This window comes from Trichosurus vulpecula, chromosome 1 (genome assembly GCF_011100635.1).
Source record: "Trichosurus vulpecula isolate mTriVul1 chromosome 1, mTriVul1.pri, whole genome shotgun sequence".
Classification (NCBI taxonomy): Eukaryota; Metazoa; Chordata; class Mammalia; order Diprotodontia; family Phalangeridae; genus Trichosurus; species Trichosurus vulpecula.
In genome coordinates, this window is record NC_050573.1 from 68603602 (window position 1) to 68619969 (window position 16368).

The 16368-nt window shown below is 40.9% G+C and overlaps 5 non-coding genes across 5 annotated transcripts; 2 read left to right on the plus strand and 3 right to left on the minus strand.

Annotated features, from left to right (window-relative positions):
- The first annotated feature begins 577 nt into the window (after window positions 1-577).
- On the plus strand, window positions 578-650 carry TRNAR-ACG. Its single transcript has one exon. It is a non-coding gene; the product is annotated as a tRNA-Arg (tRNA).
- Window positions 651-1531: 881 nt separating this feature from the next.
- TRNAK-UUU lies at window positions 1532-1604 on the minus strand. The gene has a single exon. It is a non-coding gene; the product is annotated as a tRNA-Lys (tRNA).
- A 6349-nt stretch (window positions 1605-7953) lies between these two features.
- Window positions 7954-8026, minus strand: TRNAM-CAU. Its single transcript has one exon. It is a non-coding gene; the product is annotated as a tRNA-Met (tRNA).
- A 1197-nt stretch (window positions 8027-9223) lies between these two features.
- TRNAK-UUU lies at window positions 9224-9296 on the minus strand. Its single transcript has one exon. It is a non-coding gene; the product is annotated as a tRNA-Lys (tRNA).
- Window positions 9297-10922: 1626 nt separating this feature from the next.
- On the plus strand, window positions 10923-10995 carry TRNAF-GAA. Its single transcript has one exon. It is a non-coding gene; the product is annotated as a tRNA-Phe (tRNA).
- The last annotated feature ends 5373 nt before the right edge of the window (window positions 10996-16368 follow it).

Genomic DNA, 16368 nt, shown 5'->3' on the forward strand with positions numbered 1-16368 from the left:
GAGCATCAGACTTTTAAGCTGAGGGTCCAGGGTTCAAGTTCCTATTCGGGGAACCACTGCCTTTTTTTTTTTACCTGCTTTCTTTTCTCCCCCCCCCCCCCCCGCCCCCCGCAGCAAAACAAAGGGCAGGAAAAACTCCCATTTTCCCGGACAGCCCCTTCAGCCCTGCGAGCTCCCTTCCTTTTGCGCTGCGGAACTACATGTAAACCTGAGTGTGAAAGATTGGGGATACCTGGACTGGGAATTTCGCTGCTGTTACTCATCTCCTCTCACACCCCACGCCCACCCCCACCTCCCAGCCGGTTAGAAAGGAAGAAAGGGGACGATCCCACAAAGTGCTCAGACTGGATCCTCAGGAGAGAAATGGCCCTAGGCACACAGAGATCAAAGAATATTCTTGGGCAGTTCCTGCAGCAACCAGACTGAATGTTGAGGTGGCAGCGGCTCAGCGTGGCCTCTCGCCCCATTTAGGAACTCCAGGTCAGGGAGAGAACACTCAAGACCACAATACGATTACTTGCAAAAAGAACTCGGCTTAACTTCATTCAGTTTACGCGACAGTTTAGTCTTCAGGCAAGGGCCAGTGGCGCAACGGATAACGCGTCTGACTACGGATCAGAAGATTCTAGGTTCGAATCCTGGCTGGCTCGGCCTCACTTTTCCTAAAAGTAACTTTCAGCGGCATAAAAGCTACATTCCACTTGCTAAGTTGTTTCAGTTGTGTCCTACTTTTTGTGACCCCTTTTGGGCCTTTCTTGGCAAAGATGCCGGAGTGCTTGACAATTTTATTCTTCAGCTCATTTTACAAACAAGATTAAGTGACTCGCCCAGGACCATGGTTACTAAGTGTCAGAAGCCAGATTTGAACTCACGGAGAAAAATCTTCTTGAGTCCAGACCCAGCACTTTATCCACTGAGCCACAAAAAACTACTTAGGAATTGTAAACAAGTCAACTTGTTCCGACGTAGAAAGGAATTCTGGTGGCGCTTCAAAAAATGAAACAGGCATTGACTTTTGAGGGGACATGAAAAAGATTTTCTTCATTTGCTTTTATTCTGAACTTAACAAACATCAAATAAAATGGACATTACTGTATGTATAGTAGAACAATAAAAAGAAGATTGTACATGAAACTGCAATTCTGTGTTATGTTCTGCCGAAGCTCCCACTGGGCTGGAGATAGGCTGTGGAGAAGGCGCATACACCCTGCCTCTCTTTAGTTGACGTGGAATGATTTCGGCTACGGTTTAGATAGTGTGAAATTTGAAAGGCTATAAACTCTTTGAGAGCATCATCCCTGCCACATAATTTCTCATACCCCATCCTTCCTTACATCTAATTAAAGATCTTAAACAACTGGTGCTAAGCAGGCTCAGAAACGCTGGCCACTGAAACCGCAGATGCGGTTTCACATAGAAGAGACCCTACACTGATTTTAAAAAGGACACCTACTATACAAGAAAAAATGGCAAGAAGAGTAATAGTAGGAAAAAACCAGTGGGTACCCATAAATTCTAGTCAAAACAGCAGCGCCTAGACAGGGACTTGAACCCTGGACCCTCAGATTAAAAGTCTGATGCTCTACCGACTGAGCTGCCCAATCTCCTGGGACGCACCATTTTTGCCCCCATAGATTAAGTATTCCAATTGCCTACTTCACTTTTCACGCCTGAATGGCTTTTAAAATATTAAAGAAAGAGTTTTATTGTACTAGGGAAACGATAAATGTTTCCAGAAGTTTGAGAATCCACCGAATGAACATGCACTTGGATGAGTTTGAATATTGGAAAATATTCGGTGAGTTACTGCGTGCCAGTAATTCTTCTCCAGGAATTGATTGCAATGCCCCAACAAAGCCCCAGTGTACTCCTTCAATGAGACTCTGGTTCATCTTTATCAAAAAACCTTTACCGAAGATTTGCCAAACGTGCAAGAAGCCTTCCTCTTTTAAGATTCAATTCAATCCCACAATCATTTTATATGCTGTCTTCCATGTGGTAGATGGTTTCACTGGTGACCTTGAGGTATATTAAGGATATCAATGTATTACTCGCGTTTCCCCCAATCTCAGTATCTCACTCACCCTCGACCATTTATTTATTCATTGATTCAACGATCATTTCCTAAATGCCAACTATGTGCATTGTGACTGATAAACAAGAGTCAAATAAAATCGTCATGGAGTTTGCATCCTGGAATTAGTCAGATCGCTTTCCAGTTCTCCTTTTGTGCTGGCGCCAGAGTCTGGATACAGAAAATTTTGCAATACTCTAAAACTGGAATGCACTCCCTCTTCACTTTTGCCCAGCAAAATTCCTTTAAGACAGAGCAGGTGTCAACTTATATCAAGACCTTTCCCACTCTTCCTAGTGGTTAATGCTCTCTCTTTGAAATTAAATTGTATGCGTGTCCGCTCATAAGACGCTGATCTTTGAAGGCTGGGTCTTCCACCCCAGTGCCCTGGCAAAATGCCGTATAACAAAAAAGGGACTTCAGTAATGTTTTTTTAATAGAATTGAAAAATAAGAAGCAGCAGGATCGTTATTTATAAGGTATCCTAATACTTTTTCTCCTCGATGCACTCTGTGGTCTAGATTCCCTCAGCTATCATTTCCTCTCATTTTGCCAACGGGAACAAGGTCACAACTTTCTCAAACCAAATAGGTCAGTGTGGAGGGCAGAACCCAAGTGGAGATGCCGTGGATCGAATCCGGGCCTCATACATGCGAAGCATGCACTCTACCACTGAGCTACATCCTCTCCACGTGAAAATTGGTATTTCAAGTCAAAAAGAGGAAATGAATGGGGGGGGAGAGGGGGAGGACGGGGAGAGTTGGGAGGCCGGCCGTAGTTTAATCTTTTTGATCATTACCAAAAAACAAATTCCCGTCTGAGGCTGTTCCCATTTTTATAAATTCGAAGTCTCAGTGCTGAAAAGGATTTCAAGGTCCACCTTAGCCAACATATACCAGAACAAAAATTCTCTCTACAACATCAACGATTGGGCATCTAGTCTTTGTTTGAAGACCTTCAGTAAGGCGGAAATCGGCAATAATTGGTCATGCAAACCATTTCATTTCTGTTCATCTCTTATTGTGAGGAATTCTCGTGTCAGCCACGGATCCACTGTCTTGTGCCAGCACTGGAACTGGAATCATGTAAATCTCTGTCCAAAGCAAACGGTCTAAAGAATCCATTAAATTGCATTCTTCATTGTCCTTGATATGATTAAATTTTGAAAACTTGATGCAGATTTTCTTGAGTAAGGAAACCGGTGTAATACACTATGCTATTTTATAATATACATAATTGATAAATAAGTTTTTAAGAAGCCGCAAAACTTCCTTTCTTTGAGGATTCTTGACTAGAATCATTCTCCTAAAGGCCAATGTGTGCTGAAAAACGTATTCCATATAACACATATCTTGCTTCATATTTACAATAATCTCAGCTCAAAGAATTATAAATTGAGCGCCCTGAACTCCTTAGTTATTTCTCCAGTTCATCTCCATTAAACACCATTGAGAAAAAAAGGAGTGTTAATCACATTTCATTTCTAAGAAGAGCAGTGGTAATAACACATTTACATAGTGCTTCAAGGTTTACAAAGCACATTCTTTTTTCTTTCTTTAAAAAAAAAGCCTTTTAGATAGATAGAACAGATAGTATTCTCTCCACTTTACAGATAAGGAAACCGAGGATCAGAAAGTTTAATCACAGGGTAAGTACCAGAGACTAAAACTAGCTAATGTTGAGTGTAAAAAAAGAACAATTTCCAAATTGACAGTTTTTTTTTTGTTTAAAGAGCAATTACAAAATCGTTTCAGAAGGGATTCTTGTTCAGGTAAGCATTGTAATAGTGTCCGAAGTAACTTTCAACTCTAACATTTTCTAAGTCAATGAAATAGAAAGGAAAGGGCATGTAAAAGGGCACAGTGCTTCTTAAGTCCACACCAATATGGCAGGCAACATACCTTATTTTCTTCATTAAAGCAGGGATCTACAGTTTTTTTTATAGCTACAAAACATTGAGAAGTCAATTTGAAAATCAACAAAACTACAGTAAATCCAAGTGACCCAAAATTGTTTTTGACCACATCCTTTCCCTAATTAATATGAACTAATTTAAATCACCTAGAAGACAGGTTGTCCCCTCACAACCCCCACCCCCAAATAACTAAGTCAAAGACAAATTAAGTTCCTCTTGAGCCAAGAGGTGAATTATTAACTTTGCCCTCAACAGTAATGAAGACATGAATACATCTAAACACCCATTAATCTATCAATAGACAAATCTCTAAAATGAGATCATAGATTCATGGCTAGAGAGGACCTTTAAGATAATTGGCTCCAACACCCTTATTTTACCAAAGAGAAAAATGCTTAAGGTCCCAAAGACAGTAAATAGCTGAATAGGATTGAGAGAGACCGTAGGTCCTCTGACCACAAATACCATGCTTTCCACCATATCAGAATGTCTCTTGACAGTCTTTGAAAATAAATAAGCACATAACTACACACTGGAAAAACAGCATCTGTTATAGGTTATAGACTTAGCTAGATTTAGTCAAAAAAGTGGTCTATGTTTGAATTAATACAGTATTTACTGAGCACCTACTATGTGCAAGGAACCATGCTAGGCATTATGGCAGAATAAAAAGAAGAAGAGGTAATTGTTCTTGCACTCAAGAGAGTTATGATCTACCAGGGACATAAGACAAATATCCAAATAGCTAGAATTTAGGAAGAATGTAATAAATGGCACATAATACAAAGCACCATGTGACTTCAAAGGATGTCAGTCAATTGTTAACAAACATTTATTAACCATGTAATATGTGCAAAAAAGCACTGTGTTAAGGTCTGGGAATGCAAACAGAGCAACAAGAAAGACAGTCTGTATTCTCACTGAGATTACATTCTGAGAGAGGGAGATAGCATAGAAAAGGAGGTCTAAAAGGGGTGAGGGATACCCTGCCCAGAAGCATGATGGAGAAGTCGTGCTGAAAAATGATGAGATGGCTGGCCTGAGTGTCCACCCTTCACAGATGTTCTGGTAGGAGTCATACAATCAGAGGGTGGGAGCTAGAGGCATGGGGGGAAAGGAAGGGAAAAAACATTTATTAAACACCTACTGTGTACTAGGTACTGTGATAACACCTTTAAAATGTCATTTTAATTAATCCATATATTGTGAATGTACTTTTGAGGTATAAATTTCCGGGGCTGAAGTGATCTTTCAGAATGGAGAGATTCTGTGACATGATGAAGTCCAGAGTTCAACCTGGTCAAAATTAATGATATGAAAGGCAATCAGAGAAATTTTAATCCATCTGTTCACAAAAGAAGAATTAAAGAATGAATAAGACTCCTGCTTATTGTGAATGAGATGATGATAATGGATAAGAGAGAAAGGCATTTTTAGATCAATCAATCAATCAATAGACATTTATTAAGTGCCTGCTGTGTGCCAGGCACTCTGTTAAACTCTAGGGATTCAAGAAGAGGCAAAAGACAGTCCCTGCCCTTAAGGAGCTGACAATCTAATGGCGGAAACAACACGAGCAAACATATACAAAGCAAACTGTATACGGCACAAATAGAAAGTAATTAAAAGAGGAAAGGTACTGCAGTTAAGAGGAGTTAGGGCCAAATGGATAGAGTGCCAAGCTTGGAGTCAGAAGACTCATCTTCCTGAATTGAAATCTGACCTCAGACCCTTCCTAGCTGTGTGACTCTGAGCAAGTCCCTAACCTTGTTTGCCTCAATTTCCTCATCTGTAAAATGAGCTAGAGAAGGAAATGGCAAATGATTCCAGTATCTTTGCCAAGAAAATCCCGAAAGGGGTCACAAAGATTCAGACACAACTGAAAACAACTAAAAAAAAACAGACTGTGGGATTTTAGTTGGGACTTAAAGGAAGCCAAGGAGGTCAGTAGTCAGAATAGAGGAGGGTATGAGTTCCAGACATCTCTCAGTTCCGGTTGAGAGATGGAGTGTCATGTTTGTGGAACAGCTAGGAGGCTAGCGTCACTGGATTGAGGAGTATGTGTTTGGGGAATAAGGTGTAAGAAAACTGGAAAAATAGGAGAGGCCTTTGAACTCCAAATAGAGCACTTTGTATTTGCTGCTGGAGGCAATAGGAAGCCACTGGAGTTTATTGAATAGTCATGTATGACATGACTGGACCTGTGTTTTAGGAAAATCACTTTAGTGGCTGAATGGAAGATGGATTGAAGTGGGAAGTGACTTGCGACAGGCAGACCCACCAACAGACTATTTCTGTAATCAAGGCCTGAGGTGATGAGAGTTTGCACTAATGGTGACAGTCTCAGAGGAGAGAAGGGGTGTATTGGAGAGATGTTGCAAAGGTAAAATTGACAGGCCTTGGCACAGCTTGGATGTGGAGGAATCCAGGATGACCCCTAGATCGAGAGCCTATGTGACTGGGAGGATAGTGTTGCCTTCTATAGTAGTAGGAAAGGTGGGGGCAAGAGGAGGAGAGGGATCAAACTCCGTAATTGTCTTAATTAATGGTCAACTTTGATTGATGTCATCATTTCCCCAATTCAACAACACATTGGATTTTTTTTTTTAAATTTAATACTGTACTTGGTGCTCCAGGTCCTCTGCCCCCTGTCCTCTCCTAATATCCCTAACAGACATAGACGGAAAAGGGCTATCAGAACTAGAAAGGACAGTAATGACCATAACATGCAGTATCTTCATTGTACATCTATGGACGTCCTATCTGGTAAAGGTATAGAAGGCTTGAAAGAAGGGACTTCCTAATTTACTTCAATAACGTTTATTTTATCCTTACCGTGAGTAATCTGAATCATAAATAGCAATTTTTACAAGTAGAGGAAAAGATGGGGGTAGGCAGAGATGGGAAGTTCACCTGGTGATACAACTATGAAGGATTATATATCTCTCTCCCTCTCCTACTCCCTCTCTCCTTCCTTCCCTCCCGCCATAAGACATTTATATTTTACATGGTTAAATTGAGGAAAGAACCAATGGACTTTTTTCCCAGGAGGGTAGCACCTCGAAAGAATTAGAAACTGGACTTGTGATTTCATTAACATATTGAACTCCCAGGAGACTAAACTTAAACTCTTAAGAGTTTCCTAAGGTACTAAAGATGTTAAGTTACTTCTCCAGCATCAGACAGACAGTTTAAATACCCCCCAATAAAAGAAATTCTGTCATCTATTGCTACCACTGGAAGACTGAGACAAGGGCTCCGCTCAACTAATTTATCCAAATGCTAGGAAGGAGAAAGGAAGAAGGGGTCTCCTCTTTATCTTGGGAAATTAAATCAGTCAGTCAGGTTAAGTCCACAAGCATTTATGAGTCTCCTACCATGTGCTTGGAAAAATGCCAAGAGCTGACAAAAGCATTGGTATTCCTGACTGACTTTCAATTTTTTCAAAATGGAAATCTCACCTCTCTTCCTACAGTAAATCTCTCTGTGGCTCGGTTAAGGTCCAAAAGACTAAAAGTCATATTCTAAAATAGTTTGCTTCCAAGCTATTGTATCTTACGTAGCTTTGCATCTGGGCTTATTTGTTTGGAAAACAATATTTTAGTATTAAGCTTGTGCATAGTTACGTTCCTTGAGAGCAGGGACTGGCTTTTGCCTTTCCCCAGAGTTCAGCACAGTACCTGACACATGGTAAGCGCTCAATAAATACTTCTTAACTTGACAGTATTTGATATTTTCAAGTGTGTGCACACTCCTTTACTCTTCCGAGAGTCGAGGGTTTTGCCAACATTTCTTTCTGACGGTGACTGATTCCCCTCCCTACCCCGATCCCCCACTTCGAAAAAGAAAAAAGATAAATATCAGCATTCGAGATTTCTTTCATTGATGTGTAAATTTCTGGTTCTACCTTTCTAGACACAGAGATGTAGATATTACGGTTGATTTCTAGGACAGAAAAGCATCTTGCCCTCTCTGAGGCTCGAACTCAGGACCTTCAGATTATGAGACTGACGCGCTGCCTACTGCGCTAAGAAGGCAACTGGAAGGCATTTCTTACTTCAAATTAAAGAAGGAAGAAGCCATGTAAAATTTTAAACAATTTTGTAACTTCTGTATCCGCAAAGAGGTATACACTGAGAAATTGTCATTTTCTATTTGTTCTGAGAGATACTTACTGAGACCTAAATAAATCATAAAGGACTTTTTTTTTTATCAAACTAAAAAACTAAAACATAATTATAATTATTTTTAATGAGCAAACTTGCCTTAAATACAAAAAATAATGAGACATAATGCAGCAATTTTTAGTTATTAGTATATTCCCCGGGCACTAGCTCAACCACCATTTCCCCAAATACCCTGATGGAGACTGCTCTGTCGCTGAACTCATGAAGCTTGAAAACAGCAATGCTTCCAGTGCAGTGACCTCAGAGCCATCAGGCTGGAAAGATGGAAATGCAGCTGCCGAAGACCCAGAAAATGAAGTTCTTGGCACCAAAATCCTTGGGATTATCAACATCAGAAACAGATATGATTTTATCAGTGGAAATGACATGTTTCATCCAGAGTTATGAAGTGTTACATACTATGCCATTCATATAGCCATAAAGCGGTATGAATGATATCATTTAATGTGTGTTATTGTAAGGGAATGTACTCTAGGAGAATTATTGGGCAGTCATGGTTAAGTAAAAACAAAATGCTCATTTCTTACAGCTCAAGAATATTCCTTGTTCAGCCATTCCCCATTTGATGCCACCTCAAAACAGAGTTGCTCTATTTTTGTATATACACATCCTTTTAATGCTTCACTTTATTTAAAATGCTAAGAAAATTATTTGCAAAGATTATTTTCCAAAAATGTTGGGAGAGGGAAATGGAGGGGAGGAGGATTGTCCATAACATAAAGAATGAAAAACGCTGGCCTGAGCTTTATATAGATACAGGAAAACGCTGGCTGGCTTGAGGAAACAGAAGACTTCCTCCCTTAAATAGCTGATTCTAATCTAGAGGAAGAGAGAGGTAAGTCTCTAGGTAACTTTTACCATTCTGATAGTTCTTTGATTATCATAGTTCAAATCTGCACATCCAACTCAGAAAACTGCACAGCCTTCACATAGAAGAGACCCTACACTGATTTTAAAAAGGACACCTACTGTATAAGAAAAAATGGCAAGAAGAGTAATAGGAGTAAAAAAACAGTGGGTGCCCATAAATTCTAGTCAAAACAGCAGCGCCTAGACAGGGACTTGAACCCTGGACCCTCAGATTAAAAGTCTGATGCTCTACCGACTGAGCTACCCAGGCTCCTGGGACACACCATTTTTGCCCCCATAGATAATGGGTGAGAAGGGTAAATTAAATTCTAGTTTATACAGGTCAGCTAAACTTGAGGTAACAGTAAAATGTACAAATTGATATCTTCAACGACGATCCTTTTTTTTTTTTTTTAGGACTTTAAAGGATAAAAATGGAAGGAGGATCAGAAGCAAAAGAAAATATCAGATGTTGAAAGAGTTGTGTGAAGGCAGGTGTATTAGTGCACTGTTAATAAAGCTATGCATTGGTAGAGACAGCTATTCTGGAAAGCCACTTGGAAATATGACCCAGATAGTTACTCAAATTTGGCCCAGCAATACCTGTACTAGGCTCATACCTGAAAGGGCAAAAGATTCATGTGTCCAAAAAATATTTTTAGCAGCTCTATTTGTGGTTGCAAAGATCTGGAAGCTAAGGTGGTGCCTATCAATTGGGTGATGACCGAAGAAATTATGGTATAGCTATATAATGGAATACTATTGCAGTGTAAGAAATGGCCAAAAGGATGATTTCAGAGAAACCTGGGAAGATCTGTTTGAGTGAAAGTACCAGATCTGGGAGAACAATTTATAGTATAACGACACTGTAAAAATAACAGCTTTGAAAGACTGAGTAACTCTAGTCTAATCAGTACAATCACCTGCCATGATACTAGTGTCCTGAGGATGAAATATTTCCTGGTAGAAAGGTGGGGGACTAAATATGCAGAATATGACACATTTTTGGATGTAGACAATGCAAAGATTTGTTTCCTTGACTATGAATATTTGTTAAAAGGGTTTTGTTTTGCTTTTGGAGTGAGTCTGGGGAGAGAAGGAGGGAAAGAAACTAAATCTTTGTTAATTGAAGAAAGTAAAATTTGATTTAAAAAATTTAAATAGAAAATATTTGTAAAAATCATTATAGCAAACAGTTTGCTGCAGTAGGGACAGTAGAATCACCACATTTGGACCCTGATTTCACGGTCTCGGATTACTGATAGAAGTTATGTAGAAGTTAGGCATAATTTCTTAAGGGACAGAGGTTCTTGAGATCTAACTATAATTAATATACCCGTAGCTATCACAGGGTATATACTCAACCAAGGGAGATCGCTAGCTTTGTGTACCAGATGTAGGGAAATCATATATGCATCGCCTGGGTTTGTTTGAATCCTATAATTGTTCGTTGATTCAGTCTGAAGCAACTCCAGGAGTTGCCTAGTGTCGTTGAGTCCCAGATCCACTACAATAAGGTTCCACTGCTCCTTTTGTCTGTGGCCACAACAAAGTGATGAGTTTACAGATCCCTTGGTCTTCTTGATGGTAATTAAATAGACAGTTTTTCAAAGAAATCACACGTTTTCCTTAAACAGTCTCCTGGGCCTCAGTGGTAGACCAAAACATTGCTACTTCATCCCCATTTAGAGAAGAAAGACCAGTGAGGCGCCCACAGTCCTTGGTATGATAGCGTTAAACAATCAGGTTCTGTGTCGTTTTCCTTCCTATTCCTAAAACCTTCCCTTAAATTTGGGACGAGCAAATTTGGCCCTTTTAGGAACCAGAAACAGAGAAATCGTTTTAGGAATGAAAACTTTAAAAAAACAAAACAAAACAAAATAAGAGCACTTACCACGCTGAAATAGCTCAGTTGGGAGAGCGTTAGACTGAAGATCTAAAGGTCCCTGGTTCGATCCCGGGTTTCAGCAGGTTTTAGAATTTAGGTCGTTGGCAGCTTTGCAACTCGCTGCTAGTGTATTTGCACATTTCGCTCTTTACCATCACGCAAGTAGGTCAAAATCTTGCTCCTTCTATTTGCTAGCTATTAGTCATGTGCAGTATGGAAAGATAAGAAAGAAAAGCGGTGAGGGGGCCGAAGTACTTTCGGAAAGCTGCTTCATATTCTATCTTGAGATCTCATAGCGTTTATATGCGAGAGATCTACCTTGCTAGTGTCCTTGAGGAAGATGGAAAACCTGAATCTTAAGGAAATATGGAACTTGCAGAAGCTGAAGGGTTGGGGGAAAGGAGAGGGGAAAATAGAAATTCACCGAGATAATTTAAACTACCCGGGGATGGAAAAGCAAGACATTCTAGGATCACTGAGGTGTTTGTCCTCTCAATCATGCTTGAGGGCAGGATACAAGGACATATTCCCTTCCACCTCATCCTCACCTTCGCCTCATTCCTCTCTCAGATTATTTCTTGATCCCAAACCCGAACTCCACCTTCTCTGGCCTTACGCAGTAACAGCTCCCTATGTGGTGTACAGAATTTGGGGCCTATTATGCCTCATGACTCTCCCCACCCCCCAGCCCCTTGATGACTCCGCTCTTATTTCCCAAAGAGATATTCTCCAGAGCTGTTGATTTTTTTTTTCCAGCCCAGCATATTCATCCACTGTTTCATCTTAGGTCCATAAATTCAATCAGATGGGAATGTTGAGATGCTTGTAGAATGCCCCCACTCCTGCCCACCGTGTACCTTCTCCCCCAGTAATTCCTTGACATATTATGGAGGAAATACTACTTTCTTCCCTCATATAACTATAGAAAAGGTCTGTTCCCCTTCTCTCTCTCTCTCTTTCTCCTTCTCCCTCTCCCTCTATACCTTCCCTTTCTCTTTCTCTCTCCTAATGTAACTAGCTCTTCATTGGCCATGAAGGAATTTAGATATAATGGGAACCACCTCAAGACACTGTAAGATTCTTCACCTTCTGTTCCACTGCTAACTTGGATGGATGGTTTCTCCTATAGCAAATCAATCTATTAATAAACCAAAATTGAGTCCCCCTGAGGATTTGGTAGTTCCCTGAAGTATAGTACAATGACTCTGCCCACTGGAAGGGATTTATGATTCCTGATTCACTGACTGACTTCTAAGAGAGAAGCAGAGGAGAGAGATAGGGTAAATGGAAGTAAGTCATGGATTTTTAATGGCATATGGTAGACATGCCACCACCACCAAAGAAGTGGGTGAAAGCTACTTCCCAAACCTGCTACCTAATTCAAAGCTTTTGTACCCCAGAGACTGTTAAGAGTGGACACTTCTCTCCCTATTAAGCTGAGATCTCATCTTTTTCAGGAGTCACAGAAGTTCTAACTCAAGGGTTCTAAACCTGTCTGTGAACTTGTTCAGAGAGATAGATAGGCAGATGGGTAAGTAGGTAAGTAGATGGTTATATTGATATATCCATATAGATAGGTATATCTTAGACAGCTCTATATATTTTGATAAATGTATTTCAAGATTAATAGCTGCTTTTGGAATCTGATGTATTTTATGCAAATAAAAACATTATTCTGAGAAAGAGTCCATAAATTCACCAGACTATGAAAAAGATGAACGACATAGCCCATGTATCTTGTTATCTTGATGTTTTATCACAGACAAATCTGTATGGTTTTACCAATCAACATTGTACTTGCTTGATGAATATGTTTCTTTGCTTTCCTGGACTGTCTTTTGGGTAATAAGAATATGGTGGGCTTTTCTTGATTAATGGTTGTTGGGGGGGGGGGAAGAGGAATGTTGTAAAAGGAGATATCTCAGGCCTCCCTTTTGCAAGTCAACATGAATCTTGTAAATACCAAAGGCCTCTTTCTTTTGACTTTTTATATTTTTGCTTTCCTGTTTTAGGTGGATAAGATTGAAGAAGGTTAAGCTTACTTTGTCAGCTTTGAAAGGTAGGGAGATTAAGCTGCCATGAGTCTGGGAGCCAGAATTTACATAAGGATTTTCCAGGATGCCAGATGGCATCAATGGATCAATGGATCATTAAATGGCCTGATTGACTCATCCCAACAGTAGCAGAGATATGGAACCATCCTTATTCAACCAACCATACTGCAGTTGGAAGTGAATGTATAATTCAACTGGGAAGATAAGGTAGAAATAAATTGGTCACAGATCACCTTTGTTGCGGTGGTTGTTCAGTCATTTTCAGTCATGTCAGACACTTCATGACCCCATTTGGGGTTCTCTTGGCACAAATACTGGAGTGGTTTGCCTTTTCCTTCTCCAACTCATCTTACAGAAGAGGAAACTGAGGCAAACAGGGTTAAGTGACTTGCCCAGGATCCCACAGCTAGTATGTGTCTGAAGTCATATTTGAACTCAGATCACCTACCCTATTATTAAATGTACATATTTTATGATCACTCAGGACAGATATTATTTCATTTTTCTCTTTGCATTCTCAGAATCTAGCAAAATTTATGGAACATAATATATGCTTAGTAAATCCTTGTTGATTGATTGGGGGTGGGAAGGAGTTTGGGATCCAATGCTATCATAGAATCTAATATTTTGGGCAGAAAGGGAGTTTCCTTGGCTATCTCTGAAGTCTTGAGAATTGCCTTCAATGTAACCTTAAATTCAAGAGTTGGGAGAGCTGACCTTCAAGAGAAGGGAAATTCTCATGTCTCTTGGAAAGAAAAGAAAATTGCCCATCTACCATCATCCTCATCCATCTAGAGGATCGGTAGGGAGTAAAGACATGACTTGCAATAACAGAAGATTTGCACATTTCTCTCCCAAATTATAGCAGATTATTGGGGAGAGAATAACTGATTGGAAGGGGTGGCCTATGCAGAAGTTCCAGAGTTCATTTCCCTTTCTGAAGTTGGAAGTTGGAGACTCAAACCACACAATATTACCGTCTTACTAAAATCATACAGGACCCTGAGGAGAGAAGTATTTCACTAGAAGGACAAGGTGTTGCCCTTGGCAGCCCCACATTGAAACTGATTCTCAGAGGAGTACGATTGAAAGGTCATTAGGGCTCTGGTGGAAAAGTAGGATTCACTAAATATTTTAAATGCACATAAACTTCTGTGAGTCCCTTCTGCCTCTTCTACATTGTTTATACAATTCATCAGCTCCTTTGTGCCCTCTGCAGTTTTAAGGGGTGAAATGAAGGCTGTCCTGCACCTAATGTGCCTTTATTACTTTGAATGCTTTGTTGAGAGGTAGAGTGCCAGTTACCCACATTTATGGAAACCTGGACAAGAAGTACACATAAACTACATTCAGTGATTTCCCAGAGTAAACACTGATTGAGGGCATAAAGAATGAAAGAAATAGTGAACTTTTGTGTAGATAAAGAGAATGGACCCAGTCTGAGTATCATATTGGACCTAGGGATGGAGCTACAAAATATCACACTCCAGAAGCAGTACCCCAACCCAAAAGATACGAGTGCAAGGACTGGGGCATATCCTGACTGTCGTTCTCCTTGTTTAGGGGGAAATCTTAAATTATAGGAAGCAGAGAACACTTGTCCCCCAAGAGATAATTGGAAAAGCACACAAGGAATTGAGGAACAAAGACAATCACCCCCTACCTTAATTTAGAATCCCACAACATGGCTAAGGTATTCATGGTATACTGCTGAATTGAAGCAAACCAAGAATTCAAAGGCATGAAACTTGCTTTTATTTCCAACTTGAAAAGATCACTGTATTTTTCATTGTTTCAGACTGTGGAAGTGAGAGTGACTGATCATGCCACCTACCCTTTTGAAGGGAGGAATATATATTGCCTTGCGATGGTAGTCGATTAAACACCTATCAGTCCAGCAGAACCTCCTGGATCACTAAGCAACCTCTTCTGCAACTATGCACTATCTACTCTGTTCTAGGCATAACCAATTACAGATAATGATTCCCAAAGCCCCTCTCTAATCCCAGATGCTTTTCCCGAGAATTCTATTCCTCTTCCCTGGCTAGCAAGAGGAGGGAGGAAACGAGGCTGAGTAATTTATAGGCACCGAACTCCGTCTGCTCAAAGAAACTTGCCTCTAAATCAACCTTCCCTGGAAGTGACACTATAAAACATGAAGCCTGGAAGGAGATTAGGGACTGATATAGGCTCCTACCATCACTCCAGCTAACTTCACGTAATTTTAAATGTCCTTTAGTCCCTGGAGACGAAAAAAACAACAACTCCGTTTCATCTCGTTTTTATACTTGCTTTCTTTGGGGCATTCTCCGATGTCATCTCCTTTGGAAAGCCTTTAAGGATCCTGCGAGTGGCTAGCGCTGCTTCCCTCCTCAAATTATAGTGGATTGACATCCACGCCCCCAACAACACCCTTCCTAGTAGAAAGTACGTTTCTAGCGCTCTTGGTTCCTCCTTATACCTAGCGCCTGACTGGTGCCTAATAAAATGCTTTCTAAATTGAATAGTTGGATTCCATCTCCTCACTTCTTATCCTGGTGCCAGCTCATTCTGGCTTTTAAACACCTTCCTGGACCCTGTCTGGTGTCACCTGCCCCAGTCCAGCCTAAGAGGTTTGAGGGCTAATGAAGATTCTCTTAATCGTGGTCAATCACCCTGGAAGCTTTCCCTGCGCTCCTTCGAAGCCCGAGCCCTGTTTAAACGGGTCACACCAAACTGGCAGGCAGGAGGAGACTGCTGCGCCTCTACCTGTGAGACTTCTTCTCAGCCGGGCTGATTTCCTCCAGCGCTTCTCTCCAGGTTCTTCCGAGAATTGCGGATCCTAAACTGCCGTAGGACGTCCTAACGAGACTTGGGGGCAGAGTGAGTGAGTGTTCACTCTGCTCCCGGAGATCCCAGTGTCTTACGTGAGTATAACGGGCAGAAGCCGCTCCCAAGCTGCATGTAGGGTCAGTTCCCAGACTGAATACTGCACAGTGTTGTGTTTTTGTCCCTCTGCGTCCGGCGCCAAGGGCTGTCCTGGGATTTTGGAATGCTTAAGTTCCTTCCAAGAGCCCCTGAAGCGCCAGGTCCTCCTGGGGCTGGGAAAGAGGGGGATGGGGGGGGGGGCAGCGGCGGAATGAAGTCAGAGATATTGGTTGTTAAAAAAAAAAAAAAGGCTTTGTGTGACCGGGGCTGCCTGCAGGAATCTGCCCCTTCGCGGGGTAGCAATTGTGTGCCGTTTATTGTGCCTGTGGTTCTTAAGGCATCTGTTGTTTGCGGGGTAAAATGCAAGTTCCTTGAGGGTAGAGATTTTTTGATTTTGTGGTTTAAACGCCGAGAAGCTAATTGATAGCGTAGACAATCAATGAGTGTTGATTAATTGGATAGATAGATGAATGGATGGAAGGAAGGAGATATCT